This window comes from Macaca thibetana, chromosome 11 (genome assembly GCF_024542745.1).
Source record: "Macaca thibetana thibetana isolate TM-01 chromosome 11, ASM2454274v1, whole genome shotgun sequence".
Taxonomy (NCBI): domain Eukaryota; kingdom Metazoa; phylum Chordata; class Mammalia; order Primates; family Cercopithecidae; genus Macaca; species Macaca thibetana.
The window spans coordinates 61,278,659-61,292,429 of record NC_065588.1 but is presented as its reverse complement, the minus strand read 5'-3'; the positions used below and the strand labels follow the sequence as shown (position 1 = coordinate 61,292,429).

The window sequence follows — 13,771 nt, the reverse complement described above, 5'->3', positions numbered from 1 at the left end:
AGCTCTTTGAAATCAGAATATTTCTGAATCTTCATCTGTATTATTTAGACATTCTGTTGCGTACATATGAAGGGTATCCTGCTGTGTGCTGTGGAGGGTGAGTTTAAATAAAGACCCTGACCAAGAAGAGTTTATACTTTTAGAGGAAGTTAAAATAGAGTGACTTTAGTAAGTATTGGTTGCACTTGCTTGAAATTGTCTTTTTTAATAGGTCAAAATGCTTGAATTTTATGTGATTTAACCTAATAATAAGAACCGGCATATATTGGACATTTACTGTCTGTCAGCTACTCTTCTAAGGTAATTTACATGGATTATCTCATTTATCACTGGGACCAATTCTATGAACTAAAGGCACTCATTTTTTTGGTGGTGGGGTGGAGTCTTGCTGTGTCACCCAGGCTGGATTACAGTGGCATGAACATGGCTTACTGCAGCCTCAACCTCCTGGGCTCAAGCGATCCTTCCACCTCAGCCTCCCAGGTAGCTGGGACTACAGGTATGCACCACCATGCCCAGTTTTTAAAAACTTTTGTGTAGAGACAGGGTGCCACCAAGTCACCCGGGCTTGAAGCTACTATTTTTATTTCCATTAAACACATGAGAAGTTAGAGCCACAAGGAAATTAAGCAACTTTCCCAAGGTCACACCTTAGTCACCTGCAGAGCCTGGGTTTGAACTCTAGTACTCAAATGCCAAGATACATGTACATACGTGTATATTATTTTACCTCTGTATTACACAGGGGTAGGCCTACCTGTCCACTCAAATCAATTTTTAAAAACGTAGTTTCATTTATAGAGTCCTATATATATCAAATCATCATATCCAAGATCTAGTTCAGAAGCCAAATAGAGCAAAATCCAGACTGGCTGAATATTTTTGATTCCCAAAGTTTGAACATTTATGTGGTTTCTCAGTTATCTGCAGGCTTGAGTTTAGAGTTTATTGCATGTCCAATATTGTCTAGAATTTGAGGAAGCATTCACTCATAAACTGAGAGATGAAGTGTAAATTGGTACAGCTCTCCTGAATTGAAGACGTTGTTCTATTATTCTGCTAACAGTAATGATACCTTTCATGTACTTAATCATTTAAAACATGCTTTTGGCCACACACGGTGGCTCACGCCTGTAATCCCAGCACTTTGGGAGGCCAAGGCAGGCGGATCACAAGGTCAGGAGATCAAGACCATCCTGGCTAACATGGTGAAACCCTGTCTCTACTAAAAATGCAAAAAATTAGCCAGGCGGGGTGGCAGGCACCTGTAGTCCCAGCTACTCGGGAGGCCGAGGCAGGAGAATGGTGTGAACCCAGGAGGCAGAGCTTGCAGTGAGCAGAGATGGCACCACTGCACTCCAGCCTGGGCAACTGAGCGAGACTCCGTCTCAAAAAAAAAAAAAAAAGCTTTCATTTATTTTATCTCGTTAAGTTCATTCAGTCCTCCTAAAAACAGGAAAAATCATGCATTAGTGAAACTTTAGATAACTAAATATGAGGAATAACTGATAATTTATAGTAAGTGGCCTTTAGCCAAAAGTAAAATAATTGAAACCTGATCTTTAATATTTGTGCATTTTTCTATAATGCACAAAAGATTTGTGTGTTTGTGATTTAGAGAAAGGCTTTTGCCTTTCAATAGAAATATATGAGGGCCCAGTCAATAAATACTATTCGAATTATAAGGAAACATTTTGAGTGGAAAATATAAGTGGATTTCCATTTCATTACATAGTAAGCATAGACATACTTACCCATCATCTATTTTTGTACTCGATATTTTAGATATTTTTTGCCATCCATTCTTTCAGAAACTCTATATATTCAAGGCTTTTCTCAAATGGTATTTACTTGGTTGTAGATAGTTGTCCACCCAATATGAAACACTGCAAGCTAAGAGATGTGATTGAAACTACCCTTTTGGGTAGGACAGAGGGCCAGGTCTAGGGCACAGCAAGCAAGGCACTCAGGGTGCTTGTATGAGCCTAGGAATGAGTGCCTCCATAAATTCACACCTGGGGACCTTGCCTGCCTAGTCCAAGGCCCTGAACTGAACATACTGGCAAAACATCACATGTGATGTTAATTTTATGTGTCAACTTGACTGGGCCTTGGGATGCCCAATTTGGTCACATACATTATTCTGTGTGTGTCTTTGAGGGAGTTTCTGTTTCTGGATGAGGTTAACATTTGAATCCATAGACTGAATAAAGTAGATTGCCCTCCCTAATGTGGGTGGGCCTCCAACAATCAATTGAAGGCCTGAGTAGAACTAAAAGGCTGCCCCTCCTGTGGGGAGAGAACTCCTCCTGTTTGACTGCCTTCCAGCTGAAACACTGACTTTTAAGGACCATCAGACTGGAACTACACCATGGGCTTTCCTGGGACTCCAGCTTGCCAAATGAAGATCATGAGACTTGTCAGCCTCCATAATTATGTGAGCCTATTTCCTTATAAGAAATCTCTGTATATAAATAACTCCTATTGGTTCTGTTTCTCTGGAGAACTTTGACCAGTATACCATGTATTCTGTCTTAACTGCCCACCAGTGAGAGAAGTTACTATCAAAGAGAAGCAAAAGGCAGCACAGGTTAAATCTTGATCAACTAAACTCTTAAGGGCCTCAGTTTCTTCAAGTACTAAAGGAAATAATTAAATTACTCGTTACAATGGCAGCAAAATGCAGTTGCATAATGTGTACAAAATTCTTGACACATGGTAGACAATGAAAAAGTAGGGTCTTTTCTTCCCTTTGTAATAATGAGCTGTTAGTGCTAGGTGAAAGTCATTCGGTCAAAGAAAGCTGGTCCGCCTGATCCCAAGCTGGGGGATATGCTGGCAAGATGCCCAGATGCCCCTCTAAGTGAATGGTGTTCCACTCTCTGGACTCAGAGTGTCACATTGAGCTGACCTCAGGAGACCTGTCCCAGACCAGCTCCCACACCAGCTATCTGAGTCCTCAGACAAGTATTTCACTTTTGTCCTCATTGGTAAATTATAGGGTTTTTTTTTTTTCCAGTTCTAAAATGTCTGTGATTTATGATTGGTCACTATCATTTCTGCATTGTTCTTAGTTTTGCATTTGAATTTAAATCACAGTAAGAAAAATAGCATGGACAATACAATTACTTGTAACAAAAATAGAGCAAATTTTGAGAGAATTAACTTTTCAAAATACTGTTTGCCAGATTAATGTTAATAAAATTTCTTAAATTCATTTTAGGCAGTTTTTGTCTGGTTTCTCTATTAGCTTGATTTCAGTGTCTTCAATTTGACTAATAAACAGACTTTAGGAGTTATACTCTGAGGCCGGTAGACAGAATTAATTACTAATTACTATTACTGTATTACTAGTGCTTATACTGTAAGACCTCCTCAAATGGTAGCTTCTTTCTAGATATTCATGACATTTATTCCTGGCTTGGCTCTTTACAAACAACTGAGAAATTGACTCTGAGATTTAGTCTCTCTGTTACAAATTGAGGTTTTTATATTGCTAGTTGTCTTTGTAGTAATTATAACTTGCAAAACATTTTACTCATCAAGAACATAAACTGGACTTCATTAAAGTTTGTAGTACTTAATTTCCTGGATATAACTATTTCTTTATATGAATCCTGACTGAGTTTTAAGTTCATTACATTTTTCCATCATAAATTAGCACACCCTTAAAAATATTTGGAAAATACCGAAAAGGAGAAAGAAGAATGGGAAAAGAGCATTCATATATCGTTAATTCGCCTAAGAAGATTTGTGTCCTTTTTGTTTGTTTTTTGCTTAAGGGCAGTAGGGTAGTTTCCCATGTTATTACATACTCTGTAAACATGGTTTTTTTAAGTGGCTACACAATATTTTGTGGTATTTTATTATTTCGTTTTTGTAGAGATGGGATCTCACTATGTTGCCCAAGCTAGTCTTGAACTCCTGGGCTCAAGTGATCCTTCCACCTCAGCCTCCCAAAGCGCTGGCATTACAGGTGTGAGCCACCATGCCTGGCCCTATTCTGTGGTTTATTTAAACATTCTATTTAAATTTTACATATATATATATGTGTATATATTTTACTATTACAATTAACACTGTGAAGAACAACTTGATGCATAAAGCTTTTTCTGTTTTAGGATGTCTGCCATAAGACTGAGTTCCAGAAGCGGAATTTCTGAGTCAAATTGCCAATTATTCTATGGGCTCTTGGCACATACATTATTGCTGAATGGCTCGTAATGACTACTCCATACTTCCAGCAGAATTATTCAAGAATCTCTTTTTCAGTATGCTTTTGTTGCTTTTTAAAAATCCTCCAAATGAAGCTTTCCAAGTAGTAATGATAATTGTTGATTTGTGCCTACATTTTTGTTCAGTTAGGACTAGTTTTTCTCAGTAGGAATTTTATACTGTAGGGGGCAGTGGGGGATCAGTAAGTGGTAGGTGAGTGATCCTCCTCCCTTTTCATCAGGGCTGTTAAGGTCCCTCAAGTTTAGAGGCTTTGCATGGGGATGACTATAACTGTGAACACGGGACCCATCAGATGGATACTACATTATAAATTGTACTTCTAGCCTACAAATACAAAACTAGTAGGTAATTCCTAAAAAATAAACCAAGTAATTCCTTTTGAACATAATAAGGAAGCATATTTTCTACTACTTTTAAATGAAGGAGTAAAATATTTTTATGAGTTTCTTTGTATGCTTCATATACATGTACACATGCGTTTATTCATAAATATTTTAAAATGACAGAGTTTGGAACATTTATTTTTGTAGAAATGCTTTAACATTTTTTTAATATTAAGCAATTTATTCTCCCAATGCTCAGAGGTGTTATTTCCTCAATTTTCTTAAGGACAAAATAGAGTGGGATTAACAAGTGGATCAACGTCAAAACAAAGAGTTATTGTCATTACTGGCTGGAAAATAGGACTTTTTAAGAGAAAGAATGGGCTGGGCGCGGTGGCTCAAGCCTGTAATCCCAGCACTTTGGGAGGCCGAGACGGGTGGATCACGAGGTCAGGAGATCGAGACCATCCTGGCTAACCTGGTGAAACCCCGTCTCTACTAAGAAATACAAAAAACTAGCCGGGCGAGGTGGCGGGTGCCTGTAGTCCCAGCTACTCGGGAGGCTGAGGCCGGAGAATGGCGTGAACCCGGGAGGCGGAGCTTGCAGTGAGCTGAGATCCGGCCACTGCACTCCAGCCTGGGCTACAGAGCGAGACTCCGTCTCAAAAAAAAAAAAAAAAAAAAGAGAAAGAATGTGTGTACTACATTGCTTAAAAATGAGGAAACTGAGCTAACAAATACATTCTTATGGGTGCTTGTAAAAGAAAAGGCAAATTAACTTGCTAATCAGTGCTCCCAGAGCTGTATATCAAAGTGGAAGAAGAGGAAAGAGTAGATACAGGAGAGTCTTTGGAGAAAGTACCCAGGCAGCCAAAGAGCTGGCTTCACTTGAACCAGCCGTCTTGATATCTGAGTAAATACTCTGTTTCAGGCTTTGAAGTGTCTGTTAACTTCTGCTAAATTTGCTCTCTATGGAATAAAACAGTTCAAGGTGGCGGGTAGGGGAGAACGGGAGCCTGGTAGTCATACACAAATTATTGTTTATAGACTGCTGGCCTCTCTGCTGCAGAGCATCTTCTGTAGCCACTTCAAAGGCAGGAGCATCACGTGGCTTATTTGAGCAAAATCTGCTGCGGTGAACATGCGGCAAACAGGAGGGAAATGGGCAGATCTGATGGAGGGAAATGGGCAGATCTGATGGAGGGAAATCATTCTGAACCATTCCCATTGGCTCACTCTAAGTAATCTCATAAATTGGCTATCAAAAGATGTCTATACATTTTGAAAACATCAGGAATTGATAAAGGCAAAGATATGTCTCCAAAGAGATGTATGCACCAAATTTCTAGGTTTGCATGTGTTTCCGAGAAGATTGCTTATTAGATCTTAGGTCACTGAGAGCACAGAACAATTATGCTGGGACTTTAAGACCTAAGTCTACTTTGAGCTCATCAATTCTCTACCTAGGTATGTACGCAGAATGAGCTATATTCTCTTCCCAAATGCTCAGGACTCTATATTAATATAATCTTAGAAGAAATTGCTAAGGGCTTCCTTAGAATTCTGAACTTTTAGAAGGGAGGGAATATTAAAGATTAGTTCAACCACCTCACTTTTCAGATGAGGAAACCAAGGACTAGAAATGATGACCGACTTCTCAGAAGGAGTTAGCAACAGAGCTAGCTAAAGGGCACATGTTTTTTGACAACCAGGGCAGAGTTTTTCACTGTACTTCAGTCTTAGGATACAACATCACCATATCACACTCCTATAAAATGTGGAGAGAAAAAGTTACCTACAGTTTTTCTCTGGAATGGAGTATGGGGAAGGCCATTGATCTGTTTTTGTGTTGTCCAGTACACACACACACACACACACACACACACACACACACACACACACAGAGACTTTAATGTTCAATTCTGAGGCAGTAGCTGAGAGGGCTAGTTGCAGGCTTACTTGGTGACTCAGTTCTGGCCATGATCCATTTTGCCCAGCACAGTGCCCAGGACATGGTAGGTATTGAACAATAGCAAAATGGAAGTAGTTTGTGTGGGGGCCATATGGTATCATGGAAAGCATGCTGAGCCAGTCCTGACTGGTTGGGCTTTGGAAATGTAAATTAACCTACCTGGTCCTCCACTTCCCCATATGATCTCTTAGAATTTTTCCAGCTCTAAAGTAGTATAAGTGTTGTGATCTGCTATTTTCCCTTAGAAGGGCTTTGTGAAGACTGGCCTGTTTACAAAGCTCTCTGAGATTCCTTATTATGGACATTCCAACAGCATCAAAAGGAACTACAGATACAGATTTTTCAAACAGAGTTGAAAAGTGTTTAACAGTCAGATAATATATATGTTTAAAAATAGTACTATTTTTACATGACTTTGAAAAATTGGCCTGACCCTATGTTAACCTATTTCTAAAAGTCTGTGTCCATAAATTGACTTACTTTATCCACTGCCTCTGGAGCAGGAAAGACATTATGCTAGCACAACATGTACTAACCCTGATGTGCTGTTGTCCTTCTCTTAATTTGTTTTATAACTTTGGCTCCTTCTTGGAGATGAGTTCTTTTCACCAGAATCTGCCAATCCTAGAATTAAAACTCCTCTCTTCCTCACTTCTTCCATTTAGTAAACATGTTTTTCCTCTATGATACTATAACATTTTGAATTTTATTTTCCTCTAATCATATCACACAAGTGATATGATACAATCAAAGAAAATTAAGGGAAAACACCAAAGACAGAAATACATAAAAGACAATGCTAAGGTAATTATAAAAATGGCAACAGAAAGAGTTCTGTGGAAAGATTTACTCTCTGGGCAGGAGATAATTTAGAAATAAATGTTGAGGAAGGACTTGATTTTTTGAAACAAAGTGATTTTGGAGGGATCAGGAAAAGTAACATAGACTAGTATGAATCAATGATAAGACTTGGGAGTGGGAAAAGTAGGAAAAAGAAGTAGGCAACGTGAGCACCTTCATATTTGTATACATTTTGTATACATTTCTATACATTTTGAAAACATCAGGAATTGATAAAGGCAAAGATATGTCTCTATCATATCTTTTGTCAAAGTCACTAACAAGAGTATCTAATAGATTGGTTTCTGAGACTAACCTGAATAAAATACCACGCAATGTGTCCACCAGGCTGATACAGGTTTTTGCTTTGGGTGTGGCTCTTAAGTCTATTGTTTAGCCATCCCCTAGAATGGTAGAGGCTAGATTTCCCATTTTGTAACTATGGAGGTAGATATCTCTGTTGTTTCCTGTCCTCCCTTTTGAGCAAAGACATCAATTTAATATGGCATGGCTTGCATCTTGTGACTCTATGTTGGTATCTAGGTTGTTCATCTAGCCATTAATAAAGCCATGAAAACAAATATTGATACTGACTGGTGTATAATTCTCAGAGCTGTTCTTTTTTTTTTTTCTAAGGTGAATAAAAGAGGCCCAGTTTTCAGAGCTCTTAGTGTCCATACATCCACACAAATCATCAACCAGATTACATCAGCCTTGCTGATTTGGATACCTCGAGTTTTTTTCTATTGATCTGTTTCTTTCTTTTTTTTTTTTTTTTAAGTTCTGGGATACATGTGCAGAATGTGCAGGTTTGTTACATAGGTATATGTGTGCCACGCTGGTTTGCTGCACCTATCAACCTGTCATCTAGGTTTTAAGTCCCACATGCATTAGGTGTTTCTCCTAATGTTCTCCCTCCCCTTGCCCTCCACCACTGACAGGCCCCAGTGTCTGTTGTTCTCCTCCCTGTGTCCATGTGTTCTCATTGTTCAACTGCCATTTATGAATGAGAACATGTGTTGTTTGGGTTTCTGTTCCTGTGTTAGTTTGCTAAGAATGATGGATTCCAGCTTCATCCATGTCCCTGCAAAGGACATGATCTCATTCTTTTTTATGGCTGCATAGCATTCTATGGTGTATACATGCCACATTTTCTTTATCCAGTCTATCATTGATGGGCATTTGAGTTGGCTACAAGTCTTTGCTATTGTAAACAGTGCTGCAATAAACACACGTGTGTGTGTGTGTCTTTATAATAGAATGATTTATTATACTTTGGATATATACCCAGTAATGGGATTGCTGGGTCAAATGGTATTTCTGGTTCTAGATCCTTGAGAAATTGCCGCACTGTCTTCCACAATGGTTGAACTAATTTACACTCCCACCAACAGTGTAAAAGCATTCCTATTTCTCCACATCCTCACCAGCATCTGTTGTTTCTAGACTTTTTAATGATTGCCATTCTAACTGGCATGAGATGGTATCTCCTTGTGGTTTTGATTTGCATTTCTCTAATGATCAGTGATAATGAGCTTATTTTTATGTATTTGTTGGCCGCACTTATGTCTTCTTTTGAGAAGTGTCTGTTCATATCCTTTGCCCACTTTTTGATGGGGTTGTTTGTTTCTTGTAAATTTGTTTAAGTTCCTTGTAGATTCTGGATATTAGACCTTTGTCAGTTGGGTAGATTGCAAACATTTTCTCCCATTCTGTAGGTCGCTTGTTCATTCTGATGATAGATTCTTTTGCTGTGCAGAAGCTCTTTAGTTTATTTAGATCCCATTTGTCAATTTTGGCTTTTGTTGAAATTGCTTTTGGTGTTTTAGTCATGAAGTCTTTGCCCATGCCTATGTCCTGAATGGTATGCTTAGGTTTTCTTCCAGGGTTTTTATGATTTTGGGTTTTACATTTAAGTATTTAATCCATCTTTAATTAAGTTTTGAAAAATATGGAATGTTTCACGAATTTGCATGTCATCCTGGCACAGGGGCCATGCTAACCTTCTCTGTATCGTTTCAATTTTAGTATATGTGCTGCCGAAGTGAGCAAAATCTGTTTCTTTTCTTTTCTTCTTTATGTAGCCTATTTCCTTCTATTACAACTGGAGTCCTAATAAGCTCACTGATATTTTCTTTAGTTATACTGAAGATATTCAAAAACCTGATCTCTCTCCCCTTTGCTGTTACTGGTCTTTGATCATCCTTTTTTTGTGTGCAAGACATTTGAAATTACCTTTACAAAATAAACTGGACTATTGAAAATAGACTGATAGATCGTTATCATCTCTGCCTCTAGGAATTATAATCAAATAGAGGAGATATGGGGCCAAATATCATATTTTTAATACAAATGAGTACAATGAATGCATTGTGAGTCAGTATTTCTAATTTGAAAGCTACTAACATAGTTACAAGAGGAAAAGTTCTCTATAGTGGCAATAGAGCCACAAGGATTGCTTGAGCATGCTATTTTGAACTAGAGAATCTAGAGACCTACAAATTTGCTCAGACCTGGCTTTGGCAACTTTCAAATATGTTCCAAAATAAAGAAAAATTCAAGCTGGGCACTATGGCTCACACCTGTAATCCTAGTAGTTTGGGAGACCCGAGGCAGGAGGATTGCTTTAGCCTAGGAGTTCAAGACCAGCCTAGGCAACATAGTAAGACCCTGCCTCTACCAAAAAACAAACAAACAAAAAAAAAAAATTAGCCTGATGTGGTGGCATGCACCTGTAGTCCCAGCTACTGCAGAGGTTGAGGTGGGAGGATGGATTGAGCCCAGGAGATGGAGGCTGCAGTGAGTCAAAATTGCACCACTGCATTTTAGCCCGGGTGACAGAGAAAGACCTTGTTAAAAAAAAAAAAAAAAAAAAAAAGAAGAAGAAGAAGAAGGAGGAGGAGGAGGAGGAGGAGGAGGAGAATCCATGATAACAGGTAACAAAATTGACTAAGGTGATGATAGAGTGGGGAATGGGAGGGAAGTTAGTAATAGTTATTGAGAAGGAAGAAGCCAAGACACAAAAATAACTCCTTTGATGTGTGCCCTCTTCATTTATTGCATTTGGCTTTACATATTCATCTCTCTTTAAAGATCTCATGTTTAGTACAAAAAGATGGGACTAATCTTTCCTTGGATATCTTTTATTCTGTCATTAAGTGCTCCTTCAATTCACACTTCTTTGTTGCCCCCTTAGATAGATCAGAAAATTCTGTTGGTTTTGTTTTTTTCATGCTTACTGCCCTTCCTCCCAAAGTGAAGGCAATCAAGCTACGCTAAACACCCACCTTTCTAATTTGCTAATAATGCAATTTCACTTAATGAGAAAGAGAAAGCAAATATAAATCCTAGATAATGTGGTTAATGACATAATGGCTTCCCAGGCATTTGGGATCTTCACATGAGAGCATGTCTTTGCTAAATGAATATATTTTCACTCATATTTTAACAATGATTTGTTGGAAGTCTTTTTTTTCCCCCCGATATATTTTTCAAAGCACACAAGCCATGTGATTAGGTTAAAAAGTTACTGTCTTTGATTAAATTGCTTTCCGCAAATGACAGTTTATTGGATCTGGGAGAAATATTTGTCCTTTCAGACTTTCCAAAAATCCTGCCCTTTAGGTACTACACCCACGCTTAGGGGTTTGAAGAGTTCAAGGCTGACAGTAGCTGTGAAAAGTTTCATAGTCTTTTAAGAAAGTTCAGCGACTATGTTTGGGAAAGAGATATGTATATTATGCAGAACTGTTAGCTAATGCAGAGATTGTAACATATGGAATTCATAAAGGTCCAATTACAGAACCATCACTGTTTGCCATGGTTTTAACTTATGTAAGTTATTGATTATACTTTCATGAGATCATAATCAAAAGGTTATTCTTTGGTAATTGTGTGTTAGAAGAGCTTTATCCTGAACTTCAAAGCCATCCTCTGAGCCTCAAGAACAAAGGCTTAGAAGTTTGAACCGGGGCCAGAATCAGTCTGTATGAGTTAACGATGTTCCAGACCATCCAGGAGCCGAATCCACCTATCCACGTGTGGGAACTCTCATCACATCAGATCAACAGTCATCACTAAAAGATGACAGTTGATTCAACTTTAATGTGTCTATGTGTGTGTATGTATATTTTTAATGAATCAACTTGACTAACTATAGTGTCTGCTCTCATTTGTCATATAATCATTTATTTTGACTGTAAAATACTGTCATATGCTGTGCTTTCAGAAGAGAGTGATTACCATTAAATAGGTATGCATCTAGGAACAGGAATTGCAAGTACTCAAAATTTGCAGAAACCAACTCTTAGAAGTGGAAAAGCTAAGGTGTAACTTAATATAGGTAAAAAGCAATGAAGGAGGGTTCAGGTGTGTCCTAATATTCTGGCATGTGTTAAGCAGGCAAAAAACAAACAAAAAAAAAACAGACTGTGAGTTTGGCTAACGTTACAAATGGCAGATCTGCTGCCCCTCTTTTACTCTTAACATCCTTACATAAATTATTACACCAAAGCAGCAAAATGCCATCATGTGTAATCAGACAGAGCGATCTTTACTCTCTCTCACAGCGGCTCCTGCAAACCTATCACTAGGCTACTTTCTCTCTGGGTCTTTGGATGGATGCTCAGGCAGATCCTGGGATTTCTGTAGTCAGCCTGAGATAATAAAATGTCCTCTGATTACTTTAGTGCTAAGATGATTCTCATGGCAGTAATTAAAATCTCCTGTGTGGTAGTTAAAATTCTGACCTTTATTTAAAGTTAAGATTCTCCTCTCCCTTAGCTGCAGCGTGGTTGTTTGCAACATGGTAGACCCTTCTCAGTAGGGTCTAGTTCCTCCAGGAGCGGGATCATGGACAAGAGAGATCAGAGGTAAGAGGCAGACAGGAGTTGACGTCACCTACAGAGTTTCCTCTGGCCCCAGAGGATGTTTAAAACTGATCTTGTTATTATGGGCGCTTTCCTGGGTTCCTCCTCTGGGATTTCCAGACAGCTTTGCGTGGGTTAAGGCATTGCTTCCCCTTGAGCTGCATGCTCGTAACCATGGTACCCATCTGCTCTGGTACAGTCACACTGGCCTCTTCGCTATTTTCATGAATGTGCCAGGTACGCTGCTACCTGAAGGACTTGGCACTAAGCATTCCCTCTGCTCTTCCCCCAGATATCTGCATAGCTTGCCCTCTCACTTGATTCCAGTCTCTAGTAAAACATCCCAGCCCAGCAGTCTTCTGAGTCTGTCCTCTCTGAAACAGCAATCCCCTACCATGCATATATATATATATGTTCTGGGATACATGTGCAGAACTTGCAGGTTTGTTACATAGGTATACACGTGCCATGGTGATTTGCTGCACCCATCAACCCGTCGTCTACATTAGGTTTCTCCTAATGCTATCCCTCCTCTAGCCCCCCACCCCACAACAAGCCCCAGTGTGTGATGTTCCCCTCCCTGTGTTCTCGTTGTTCAACTCCCACTTATAAGTGAGAACATGTGGTGTTTGGTTTCCTGTTCCTGTGTTAGTTTGCTGAGAATGATGGTTTCCAGCTTCATCCATGTCCCTGCAAAGGACATGAACTCATTCTTTTTTATAGCTGCATAGTATTCCACGGTGTATATGTGCCACATTTTATTCTCTATCATCTTTCTCTACTGAAGTCTTCCACATAGTGCCCGTCATTACTTGATATATTATATGTTAATTTAAATATTTATTTAAAAATTATGTGTCTCCTCTTCTTTATCACATCAGAAGTAGGCTCCATGAGGGCCAAGGGTTTTTACTTCTTTTGTTGACTGCTGCATCCCTAGTGCCTAGAGCAGAACCTGGCACATGGTATAAACTCAGTAAATATTTACTGGGTGAATGAATGAAAGAAGGCATGAACGTGGAAAGATCAGCCAGATATAATGATTTTCTCTTCTGTGTGTATCTCAATTTGGAAAAGATTTTGTTCTTAATTGATTGGAATTAATTTACTTTTAAACCTTTGATCAGAGCTATTGGTTGAAATGGATTCCTAGGGTAAAAGGCAAGACTTATGAAAATCAAACTTACTTTTGGAAATATAAACATAGTAGAATTTAATCACAATACCATTTTACCTAGTCTGTGATTTCTCTTTATTCAAACTGTAATACAGGAAATTGGTTATATAGGATACAATATTGAATTTAATTTAAACAGAAGCAGATACTCTTATTAGCTAAGTTCAGGCAAATAGCATTATTATCAGAGATTCTCAAAGGTAGGGAATAAGACTTCTTTTGTAGTTTCGCCTTGTATAATACTGGGAAATACATGGAGATTTCCTTGTATAATACTGAGAATAATATATGTAATGTATAATATATATTATATATGGAATATATACACAATATATAAAATACTTGTCTTGCATAA

General features: G+C 38.5%; 1 protein-coding gene and 1 non-coding gene across 2 annotated transcripts in view; one reads left to right on the top strand and one right to left on the bottom strand.

Moving 5' to 3' along the window:
* WIF1 (WNT inhibitory factor 1) overlaps positions 1-13,771 on the top strand; it is a 71,730-nt gene that overhangs the window by 17,101 nt on the left and 40,858 nt on the right. The gene's annotated exons all lie outside the window — the stretch shown is intronic.
* LOC126931962 (U6 spliceosomal RNA) lies at positions 9,317-9,423 on the bottom strand. The gene has a single exon (XR_007718057.1). It is a non-coding gene; the product is annotated as a U6 spliceosomal RNA (small nuclear RNA).